Genomic DNA, 12,135 nt, shown 5'->3' on the forward strand with positions numbered 1-12,135 from the left:
TTTCCTTTTCCATGGTTTCAAGTGCCTATTTATTTTGGGACGTTTTTTATTAAAATTGATAGTTGCAAGATCATTCAACTTTTACTGGATGTGTACACCAAGCACATCAACTGCATCAGTCACCTATTTAAATCGGGAGACCACATAGCAATTTAAAATGTTGTGTCTTTGGAGACACAATTTGTAATATAGTACAGTTATCATAGTTGAGTTGAAAATTGTGGACTCAAGAGAAATTTTAATCATCAGCATACATTGCTACCTTTGTTTCTAGCCCATTCATTTCTAACCCCTTAATTTTATAATTGGATCACATTTTTATAGCTAACAATTCAATGGCCATAATGACCTTGTTTTACATGTCTTGACAATTCAACATTCTCAGAGAAATAACCATTACTTAAAATTTTACATAAAGGAGTGTTATACATGACTTTAATCCATTTTATAAGAGATTCTCCAAAATTGAAATAATCCAGCCACTTATAAATAAAATAAATTCTACCCTTACTTTATCGAAGCCTTTCTCAAAATCTGCTATACACTATGATTTGTTTCCCTGCATTCTCATAGTTTTCAATTATTTATAAAAAGTGTTTAATGTTATCTCCAATGTATCTTCCTTTTAAGAATCCTGTCTGACTGTGATGAATAATATTCGATAAGATCGTTTTAATTCTGCCAATATTTTTGTATCGCAACATTGAAGGGTGAGGGGCCTTTTAGAGAGACTGGGTCTTTATACTGTCTCCCGGCTCCTGCTTCAGTAGGAGACAAATCAGCCCCTTTTTGTGTGTCAGACAGTTTACCATTTATATACAAGTTAAAACACGCTAGTAGTGTATCTTTCAATAATTCATAAAATGTTTGATATTTCTATTTGAATGCCATTAAAGACATTTATGAGCCGTAACTGTTTATCATCAAGCAGTATATTCAAGCTAATCCATCTTCATTGAGGATCTATTTGAACTCATTGTACCTCATGATCCAAATTGTTTTTGAGTAGGATCACAGCACATTTTGAGCACAACTTATGGCCATTGTAATTAAAAATAATTGATCTGTCTCTTTACTGAAATCCGTTTCCCTTGCCAAAACATTTAAGATAATATCGTTAAGCCTTTGTCTGAGGAAAAATGTATCCCTTACTGTTATAGGGATCTACTGCCTTCCCTTGGCTAACCTTTGTGCACTCTAGGAGTTAACTAGTTTATTGTCTTTTACTAAATCAGTTATTATCTTGAGTGACCTAAATTATGATTGGGAAATGCAGGCTTCAGACAATGTAACGTGTACACTGGGAGGCGGGAAGCAAGTTCTGGGAGTGTAATTAATAACTAAATGAACATAGAACAAAACAAGAACCACGAGTAGTGTACAGACATGAACACTGGAACAGAAACAATAACGCCTGGGGAAAGAACCAAAGAGAGTGACAGATATAGGGAAGGTAATCAGGAAGGTGATGAAGTCCAGGTGAGTCTAATGAGGCGCTGGTGCGCGTAACGATGGTGACAGGTGTGAGTGATAATGAGCAGCCTGGTGACCTAGAGCGCCGGAGAGGGAGTGTACGTGGCAGACAATCTAAAAAACATGTGTAATGATCTAAACCAGGGGTACTCAACTACTATTTGAGAAACTCCAGTGACACAAATTCCCTAGGTGGCAAAGGTCCGGATGGATATTGTCCTTTATGGGCGCTGTGGTACAGTGTAGTAACATGCATAGTCGTCTACGACTTAGGAAACATGTTATTTAAAATGTACATTAAACACAATAAATTAGACTAAGAATTTGAATTTCAGGGTGGGGATGGAGGGGGGCAATAGAGCTTCCACATTTGATCCAGTTTTGACCTATTTTGGCCTAAGATATGTTGCAATGGCTTAGGACCACAGCCATGAGAATAGGTTACACAGAATTATAGGAATTTACATAACTTGAGAAACTGTTTCCATGATCTGAAAGCCCATACTTATTATCAGGTCAAATCCCCTTTCCAAAAGAAAATACAGTATATTAGAGAGTCACCAAGGTTCTGTTTATTTTGTAAGATCAATGTCTAATATCATGTGGCAATAATACTGTAAGTGTCTTCACATCTTTCAAATCTTATATGGGTAACTACTGTATCTTTGAAGATATGGACACATCAAAAGTTGAGAGCGGGTAGATTAAATGTGCACACTAGAAAGAACTCTCATAAATCTTATCAAATCAATGTTTATTGGTCACATACACATATTTGCAGATGGTATCGCAGGTGCAGCAAAATTATTGTGTTTCTAGCTCCAACAGTGCAGTAATACCTGGCAATACAAAACAATACACACATAATCCATAAAAGAATAAAGGAAGAAATTGAGAATATATCAGAATAAATCAATAAAAATCCATCCTTTAGAAGCATCTTCCAAAGTAACACACTTTACCTCTCTTTGTTTTCTGAAAAATTGACAAAGCTTTTTATTTGCTCTCTTAGCATTTTAAAATTCCATTTATCAAATAAATGTTGAGATAAGAGTCACACCCAAGGTCAGGTGTTTTGAACTCTTAACGGTATAACCTGGCTTTATTTTCTCTAACTATTGTGAGATCAGGCACCATATAGTGCATCATAACGATGTGATTTTCACACCCTGATCTGTTTTACTTGTCCTTGTGCTTGTCTCCACCCCCCTCCAGCTGTCACCCATCTTCCTGTTAAGGGAATTTTTTATCAATAATGACTAATTATGTATACATTTCAATCAGAATACTATTATGTTACTGTATATGTATGAATTTTCTTTTTAATCCTAGTACTGAATATAATGTGTGGAAATATAATCAAGAATTAGAACAATGACTGTCTGTTCCTTGGTAGAAATTAATGACTATATCGCTAGACTGGCTAGAATGCTTATCTACACAGGCTGGCCTTGGCTCTAGACGATGTGGGAAGGCTTGAGAACTATACAGCCTTTGTACCAGTGTCAAGAGGAGACGGAACAGTTAGAAAACGCTGACGTCATTTTCAGTTTATAACTTGTGGTAAAATGTATCATGGGCAGTACTCTCGAGAATAAACGCTGTTGGTTGATTTTAAAGACTGATCTCTGTCCATTTTATACAAATAAGAGTCTTACAAATTCTTATGAATTGACAGTGTTTAATTTTAATTGGGTATTAAAACACCTGTAACACTTCCCCACTTATCCCCTGGGTATTTATACCTAGAATAGAATAAATTGACATGATACTGTAGATGTAATATTTGATATTTGATTACACCTACATTTGACAGATTGTTTTCTAAACAATTGATAACCATTGTACTGTTTGTCTCAGAGTTGTTGCCACAACTCAAATGCAGCCCACAGAAAAGCCTTTGCGTTGTCAGACTCACCTGGACTCCATCACGTCCCTGATTACCTTTCCTATATATATTTTATATATTTTTTTTATTTAACCTTTATTTAACTAGGCAAGTCAGTTAAGAATAAATTCTTATTTACAATGATGGCCTAGGAACAGTGGGTTAACTGCCTGTTCAGGGGCAGAACGACAGATTTTTACCTTGTCAACTCGAGGATTCGATCTAGTAACCTTTCGGTCTAACCCCTAGAGCGTACAGTTGAAGTTAGAGGTTTACATATACTTAGGTTGGAGTCATTAAAACTCTTTTTTCAACCACTCCACAAATTTCTTGTTAACAAACTATAGTTTTGGCAAGTGGGTTAGGACGTCTCTTTTTTTTTGGCTAATTGATATCCTTTGAGTCATGTTGCTTTGCTGCAGGAGGGACTGGTGCACTTCACATAATAGATGGCATCATGAGGTAGGAAAATTATGTGCATATATTGAAGCAACATCTCAAGAAATCAGTCATGAAGTTGGTCGCAAATGAGTCTTCCAAATGGACAATGACCCCAAGCAAACCTCCAAAGTTCTGGCAAAATGGCTTAAGGACAACAAAGTCAAGGTACTGGAGTGGCAATCACTAAGCCCTGACCTCAATCCTATAGAAAATTTGTGGGCAGAACTGAAAAAGCGAGCAGGATGGCCTACAAACCTGACTCAGTTACACTAGCTCTGTCAGGAGGAATGGGCCAAAATTTACCCCAACTTATTGTGGGAAGCTTGTGGAAGGCTCCCTGAAATAATTGAGCCAAGTTAAACAATTTAAAAGCAAAGCTACCAAATACTAATTGAGTGTATGTAAACTTCTGACCCACTGGGAATGTGATGAAAGAAATAAAAGCTGAAATAAAAGCTGAAATAAATCATTCTCTCTACTATTATTCTGACATTTTACATTCTTAAAATAAATTGGTGATCTTAACTGACCTAAGACAGGGAATTTTTACTAGGATTAAATGTCAGGAATTGTGAAAAACCGAGTTTAAATGTAGTTGGCTAACGTGTATGTAAACTTCCGACTTCGATTTTATAGTGTATATGGACAGCCCTTGAAATGAGTTGATTAGGCTATTTCAGCCACACCCATTGCTGACAGATGTAGAGAATCAAGCACACAGCCATACAATCACCATAGACAAACGTTGCTCACCACCATTGGACTCTGGAGCAGTGGAAATGCGTTCTCTGGAGTGATACACTATATCAAGCTTCACCATCTGGCAGTCCGATGGACGAATCTGGGTTTGGCGGATGCCAGGAGAACGCTGACTCAATGCATTGTGCCAACCGTAAAGTTTGGAGGAATGTGGTCTGGGGCTGTTTTTCATGGTTCGAACTAAGCCCCTTAGTTCCAGTGAAGGGAAATCTTAACGCTACAGCATACAATGACATTCCAGATGATTCTGTGCTTCCAACTTTTTATGACAATGGTTTGGGGAAGGCCCTTTCCTGTTTCAGCATGACAATGCCCCTGTGCTCAAAGCAAGGACTATACAGTAATGATTTGTTGAGATCGGTGTGGGGGAACTTGACTGGCCTGCACAGAGCCCTGACCTCAACCCCATCGAACACCTTTGGGATGAATTGGAACGCCGACTGCAAGCCAGGCCTAATTGCCCGACTTCACTAATGCTCTTGTAGCTGAATGGAAGCAAGTCCCCACAGCAATGTGATGTTCGACGAGCAGGTGTCCACATACTTTTGTCATGTATTGTACATGTATTAGGATCACTGATGTGAAGATCTGTATTGTGGTATATTTAAATCAATGAACAGTTAAAGAATAGAGATGAGCACAATCTAAGGATTACCATACTACCAAGATACTCTCATCAAAGATAATTATTTGAGAATGACTGCCTGGTGGCACATGTTATATGATTCAGAAGCTGACATGTTGTGTTTGTCCCTAAATATTAAGCAAATAAGCCTGAAATGAAAGTCACTGGGAAAGAATGGGTACTGGTCAACCTAAATGTCTCTGGATACTACAGGGTTAGAGCTATGATGAAGCCAACTGGGAAAGTCTCATCAACGTACTGAGCACCATTCCTCAGGTAAGCCATTGATGAACACACAATCTATTCCATCCCAAATTATTGTCTTGTTAGAAAAAAAAGTAATTAATGCTGATGTTAGTGGTTTTTGTCTCGTCAATTCCAGTTATCAATGGAGCTCAATTGGTGGATGATCCTTTTAACCTTGCAAGGTGAGTACATAGTTCACTGTAGTCATGATTTAAAGAGTAATACTTAACATTTTATTTATAGTAGGCCGATAAGGAGTCTCAATAAATAAAAAAAGTTCTGTAAAGGGCAAAATATATCGACCTAACAATAGTGTTGCGAACAACGAACAGAAAGGGAATATATGCCGTGGGAGTCAGCTCTTGACAACTTGGAATTTTTCTACCTCATGTTTGATAGGAGTGAAGCCTATGGGGATATGCAGGTTGGTTTATTTTCTTGAAAGGCAATAAGCAAGCAATACAAACATGTTTAAAAATAGTAGAATAAACAAAACATATTGGCACGAACACTAGTTGTGTTTTCTGTCTTTTAGGCTTACCTCAAAAACAAGTAGAACCACTTTACATACTATAAGGGTATCACTGACAACTGGAAAACAGTACCCACTGGGCATATGGACCAGTGAGTTAATCAATAAAATGTCATTATAATCATTTTACCCTGCTATGGCCACCTTTTGCACAGCACTCTGGCTTTTTTAACTGCTTGAAAACCAAAACAATCCCCTTACTTAGTTGTACTGTATCTTCCTACCCTCAGGTACAACCAAGTGAATGCCATTAGGATGGCCTGTAGCACTGGAATGACGGAGTGTCAGAATCTGACTAATGGCTGACCCTGTCAACAATCCGTGAGTTCAGCGGGATTTAAACACAATTCCGATACATTTCTTGATACCATTAACCGTGAATATCAAAATGTTTTTGCACCACTATTTTAAGATTAAAAGGTGTGATGATAGATAGGATATTCCATGCTTAAATGTTGAAATATTTGATTTCCTATTAGAATACACCACAACTTGAGGATGACAGTGTACTGCATTGTTATCAGTGCGGGGTGGGGGGGCTGCAGAGTGGGAATTTGGTTGGGAGCAGTTTGAGGCTGCCAGCATCGCTAATCAGGCAGACAAGCTTTGATCTGCCCTGACCTGTACAAAGCAGCCCTGGCTACTCAACAAATGAGTTAAGAGTGCTACGTATCCATGGCTTATTGGTCAAATGTGATCTGTGATTATCCCTCCCCTAGGCATCAGAGTATTCAATAAACAGCAAAGCATTGATTCTCTGCCTGGCATAAAAAGGAGACATTTTCAAGGAGTGCTTTAAAGAGACTTGTGTGTCTGACATGAATATGAGGTGCTTCAATGCCTCATACTGTCTTTGTACCTCCTTTCACCATTGAGGTACCTGGACTACACCCTGGATGCAACCAACATCTGCAAGCAGGATGCCACCTCTACCATTTTTTACATTGCAAGCAATGTTGTTGGCCAGTCTCTGGCCTGGGACTTTATGAGAGACAGATGGGGTTACATCTTAACTCAGTGAGTTTGAGCTTTTATCACATATTGTATTGATTGTTTAATTTCGAAGTGATTCTTTGTCACATTTGGTACACTGATATTTGATCTAACTCTACATTAGATGTTGTTTTCTTACTTGACCTCGTCTGTCATAGGTACGGAGGTGGTTCTTTCTCCTTCTCCATCTCCAATCTCATCGATGGTGTGACCAAGAGGTTTTCAACTGAATTTGAGTTCTAACAGATGGTATTACAGATTAGGGGATTTGTCAGCACATATTGCTCAACATGTTTGTATTGGGGTACGATGTGGACCCTAAATGTAGAGTTTTCTATATTGCACAATATAAGTTAATGTTTCTCTTCGCTGTCACAGCTCATGCAGTTACAGGCAGACAACTGAGGTTGGCTTCGACTCGGGTATCTTTGCAATTTCACAGGCCATTGAGCGGACAACAGCTAACATCAAATGGGTGGCAGAGAACAAGAACTGTGCAGGCATGGCTTAAAGCAGAGACTGATGCACCATAATGGTCACATGGAGAAACAAACACCTGTCCATTTATTTATTATCTAAGACCAATCCTAAAGCCATGTTTCTTGTTGTTTTTTTGTCTCTCTAACAGTCAATGACACTTTTTATTCTAAAGTTATCCTGCCCCTTAATCAGAAATACTATGTCGGCCTATACTTCTATTTTTTGGGGAAATAACGTTGTATGAATTAAAACATAATTTTTCTATCAAAGACTAACTTTCTAAAATGCTGCATTGCTATTAAACACTGGTTTATGATTGTGGATTGTGGAAATAATGTGGAATAATGTGGAAATAATAAATACAACTGTTTTACAATGCATTTTCTAATGGTGTAATTTTGCTTCTTATGGACGTTTACATGGCTGGAAATAATTATATAATAATCGGTGGACTAGCACTCTGAAATAGTCACTGGACAAACATATTTGATTAAATATGTTGTCAACTAGACTTTTTACGGTAACAGTTACACAGTAATAAGGGCAATGTAATGTAACAAGTATCGTAATTACTCCTTATAACGCAGTACTTACAGCAGTAACATCTACCTATGACCTAACCCAAGTACAGTGTAAAAATTACATTAGATATTACAATTCTTGTTACACTGTAATTACACTCCACTGTAATTAATGGGACTTGCAACGCAAACATCCAATTCAAAATCTTCGACATTCTTCTTCTAATTATTTTGGGACTTGCGCAGCAAAAGCCCCAGCTTCAATCTTCGACCTTCTTCTTTAGCATGCTACTCCTCCTACACCGCTTAAGCTAAACGCTGTTCAAACTTTTAAATGTGCAGAATAGTCTTACCCTATTTGAGTTTATACAACCTTTTGATATATTTTATACTTTAAGTTTTACATTGTCAAAAATAAGGACAACAACAATCTTCATTCACTTTCATGGCATTTTCCTCAACATTCTAAAGCTCCCGATTGAGACGTTATCACTTCCGACTGCAATTCACTGTTAATGCAAAATAACTTTTGACATAGATCTACTTTGACCTCTTTTCTAACGACTTAGACAAAGTTAGAGGGTATGTCATTGGTCTACTTTTCGCTATTCATATCTGAAATAATAACAAATATTCGGTACGGGTGTAATAATAGTTAGCTACCGCATCGACAACATTTTCTGTAACCTTTTTGCAAAAAACGACCTATTTGATCACTACCCCTCAGGTTAGACAAAAATGTAACAAATGATGAACTCTTCCTCTGATATTTACTACAGATTTTACAGTACAGCTGTTTTACTACCTGCATTACCATATTTTCCCAAAACTTTTTGGGGGAACTGCAGCTTCGTCCTCCTTTTCCAGGACCATGCTCTGTACTCTAAATAACATAACTGGCTAGTCTCTAAATAGAAGGGTGGGCTGTACCCCTCTGATTGGAAAGAGCGGACTAGGAATACCTTCAACCCACTAAAAGTTACAGCTCTGTCTGAGTTTAGAGTGACAAAAAGTGTCTAGCTGACGTCTACTAACAGCTCTGTGTCATCATTGAGCTGCCCAAACGGAGCCGTTGACGTTGCTATACTCAGACACAGAGGGCAACAATTCTAAGGGTGAAGAGTGACCACAGCTACTAACTACAACCATAGAACTACTTTCCACACAACTGACCACACCACAACTACTGACCGCAAGCACACAACTAGACCATAACCATAACGATTGACCACAACTACTGACCACAACCACACAACCACACAACTACTGACCACAACTACTGACCACAACCACACAACTACTGACCAAAACTACTTAAAATCATAACTTCTGACCACAACCACAGAATTACTGACCACACAACTGACTACAACACAAATAATGACCGCAACCACACTTCTGACCACAACTACTGCCCAAAACCACACAACTTCTGACCACAACCACACAACTTCTGACCAAACTTCTGACCACTCAGCTACTGACTACATCCCCAACTTCCGACCAGAATCACAACGCTGGCCACATCTAGTGACCACAACCACACAACTACTGACATCAACCGTACAACTTCTGACCACAACCAAACAACTACTGACCACGACCCCACAACTTCTGACCACACAACTACTAACCACTCAGCTGCTGAGCAGAACTACTGACCACAACCACACAACTTCTAACCACAACCACACAACTACTGACCACAACCACACAACTACTGACCACACAACAACTGACCATGACACAACTACTGACCGGCAACAACACAACTAGACCATAACCACACAACTACTGACCACAACTATTTATCACAACATCTGACCACAAGCACACAACTGCTGACCACATCCAGTGACCACAACCACACAACTACTAACCAAAACCATACAACTACTGACCACAACAACTGACCAAAACCACACAACAATCTAACCACAACCGCATAACTGCTGACCACAACAACTGACCACAACCACACAACAATCTAACCACAACCGCATAACTGCTGACCACAACAACTGACCACAACCACACAACGTCTGACTACAACCACACAACCTCTGACAACAACCACCAAACTTCTGACCACATCTAGTGACCACAACCACTGTCAACAACCACACAACTTCTGACCACAACCACACAAATGCTTACCACATCTAGTGACCACAACCGCACAACTTCTGACAACAACCACACAACTGCTTACCACATCTAGTGACCAGGACCGCACGACGTCTGACCACACCCACACAACTACTGACCACAACCACACTACATCTAACTACAACCACACAATGTCCGACCACAAACACACAACTGACCTCACTACTGACCACTCAACTACAGACCACATCTAGTGACCACAACCACACAACTACTGACAACAACTACACAACTTCTGACCACAACCACACAACTGCTTTTCACATCTAGGGACCACAATCACACATATCCTAAACAACAACCACACAACATCTGACCACAACCACACAACTACAACTACGGACCACAACTTCTGACCACAACCACACAACTGCTCACCACATCTATTGACCACACCACAGAACTACTGACCACAACAACACAATTTCTGACCACAACCACACAATATTATCAACAACCACAAAACTACTGACCACACAACTACTGACCACAACTACTGAACCACAACTACTAAGAACAAAACTACTAACCACAACTACTAACCGAAACTACTGAAACACCCACCTACTTACCAAAACAAATGACCACAACCACACAACTTCTGACCACAACCACACAACTACTGACCACAACTTCTGACCACAACAACTGACCAAAACCACACATCTGACTACAACCACACTTCTGACCACATCTAGTGACCACAACCACTGACAACAACCACACAACTTCTGACCACAACTGCTTACCACACAAAACCAACATTCATATGTAAAGGCTATCCTAACTTCAAAATATTTAAAACTTTTACGAACTAATAACTATATAATTCTGCATAGGTTTGCACAATATAACCCAACAACAGTAATTATTGAACCGTTCAAGCTAGACACCAAACCAATTGTCACATGTTCAGCCTATCCTAACTTCAAATAATTTAAAATGTGTATCAACTATAACTATATACAGTGCATTTGGAAAGTATTCAGACTCCTTGACTTTTTCCACTTTAAGTGCCTCAAACATATGTTTCTCAAGAGCTACCTCAATCACTTTGCCTACGATAACACTGTGGAGACAACCCTTTGGTATCATCTACAATGACTAAGTTCCTTAGAAACAATCAATACTGTGCATTGTCTATTCCTATTTTCAGCTAGTTGGTTTGTATTGTTGAAATGAATGATTTTGGCAGTATTATAGCAGGACTACAGATTCCATCAGATTTTATGTTTGTCTTCACAGCAGCAAATGATACTGACCGAGCCCACATTAATATCTTCCATTTATAGTCATATCAATGAGAATGTGGAGACCAGTATTATAATGACAATTCTTCCCTCCAATGGTTCAGGGAACATACAAAATCTCTCTAGTAGTTCCCCTATGTGTCTGGTCTCCCTCTCTAGGCAGTAGATGCCGGTGGCATGTAGCTTCCTGGTACAGTGCATGTCACATGCGCCGAATACAACAGGTTTACTTTAGTTTACTTTTACCCCAAAGAACATTGATCCCATGAGCAGTGAAATGCTTACTTACAAACCCTTAACCAACAAGATAACAATAGTGAGGCTATATACAGGAGTTACCTATACAGAGTCAATGTGCAGGGTCACCGGTTAGTCAAGGTAATTGAGGTAAAATGTACATGTAGATAGTTATTAAAGTGACTGCAAAGATAATAAAGTAGCAGCAGCATAAAAGTAGGGCGGGGGGGCAATGCAAATAGTCTGGGTAGCCATTTGATTATATGTTCAGGAGTGTTAAGGCTTGGGGGTAGAAGCTGTTAAGAAGCCTCTTGGACCTAGACTTGGTGCTCGGTACCGCTTGCCTTGTGGTAGCAGAGAGAACAGGCTATGACTAGGGTGGCTGACGTCTTTGACATTTTTAGGGCCTTCCTCTGACACCGCCTGGTATAGAGGTCCTGGATGGTAGGAAGATTGGCACCAGTGATATACTGGGCCGTACGCACTACCCTCTGACGTGCCTTGCGGTCAGAGGCCGAGCA

General features: G+C 39.2%; 1 long non-coding RNA gene across 2 annotated transcripts; it reads left to right on the forward strand.

The window, feature by feature from the left end:
* Window positions 1-4,533: 4,533 nt before the first annotated feature.
* LOC110513869 (uncharacterized) lies at window positions 4,534-7,817 on the forward strand. 2 transcript variants are annotated; one of them, XR_005041338.2, is made up of 4 exons: window positions 4,534-5,462; window positions 5,569-5,614; window positions 6,195-6,285; window positions 6,841-6,981. It is a non-coding gene; the product is annotated as an uncharacterized LOC110513869 (long non-coding RNA). The 2 variants fall into 2 exon arrangements; XR_016482435.1 differs by lacking the exons at window positions 4,534-5,462; window positions 5,569-5,614 and adding exons at window positions 5,957-6,056; window positions 7,116-7,817.
* Window positions 7,818-12,135: the final 4,318 nt, after the last annotated feature.

This window comes from Oncorhynchus mykiss, chromosome 1 (assembly GCF_057628025.1).
Source record: "Oncorhynchus mykiss isolate SJ-2025 chromosome 1, ASM5762802v1, whole genome shotgun sequence".
In the NCBI taxonomy this organism is placed as follows: domain Eukaryota; kingdom Metazoa; phylum Chordata; class Actinopteri; order Salmoniformes; family Salmonidae; genus Oncorhynchus; species Oncorhynchus mykiss.